Here is a 527-nt window from a genome sequence, read left to right as displayed (position 1 = left end):
GTTTTTCTATGCAAAAGTATGTCATTACTTTTCCAACCTCCCAATACGTGTAGGTTTTATGAATAGTCTTTTTGAAGTTTGTCTGTTTCTTCCGAGAGAAAGAAAGAGAGACCCCCATCCTCTGCAAAAGGGTCCTAACACCCATGATCACTCCAAGCCTCAGCCAACCCAGATCCTAGACACGCTCCCCTGCACCCAGCGTGTACATGGAGGCCTCAGAACACAGGCTGGGGCTTTCCATGTAGGCCCAGAGCAGAGTACTGCATGACCACTGCACCAAATCTGACCTCTGTGTATGTGGGATTTGTTTAGTAACTTAGGTCCTTTTTATATACTTTTGTTGTTGTTATTGTTCTTTTTTTCTTTGCTCCTTTTTTTTTTAACAATTGTTTTATTTATCTTTATTTATTTATTTATTTATTTTAATTTGACCAGAGATGGGCAGAGAGAGAGAGGGAAAGTGAGAAAGCAAACTGCCAGGTTCAGGATTTGAACTGTGGTTGGCCATGTGGGAGTCCAGCACCCCT

At 41.9% G+C, this 527-nt stretch overlaps 1 protein-coding gene across 1 annotated transcript in view; it reads left to right on the top strand.

The window, feature by feature from the left end:
* PDSS2 (decaprenyl diphosphate synthase subunit 2) overlaps positions 1 to 527 on the top strand; it is a 303,979-nt gene that overhangs the window by 163,258 nt on the left and 140,194 nt on the right. The gene's annotated exons all lie outside the window — the stretch shown is intronic.

This window comes from Tupaia chinensis, unplaced genomic scaffold (genome assembly GCF_000334495.1).
Source record: "Tupaia chinensis unplaced genomic scaffold, TupChi_1.0 Scaffold000527_1, whole genome shotgun sequence".
Lineage (NCBI taxonomy): Eukaryota > Metazoa > Chordata > Mammalia > Scandentia > Tupaiidae > Tupaia > Tupaia belangeri.
The sequence above is the reverse complement of the archived record's forward strand: the minus strand, read 5'-3'. Positions and strand labels throughout refer to the sequence as shown.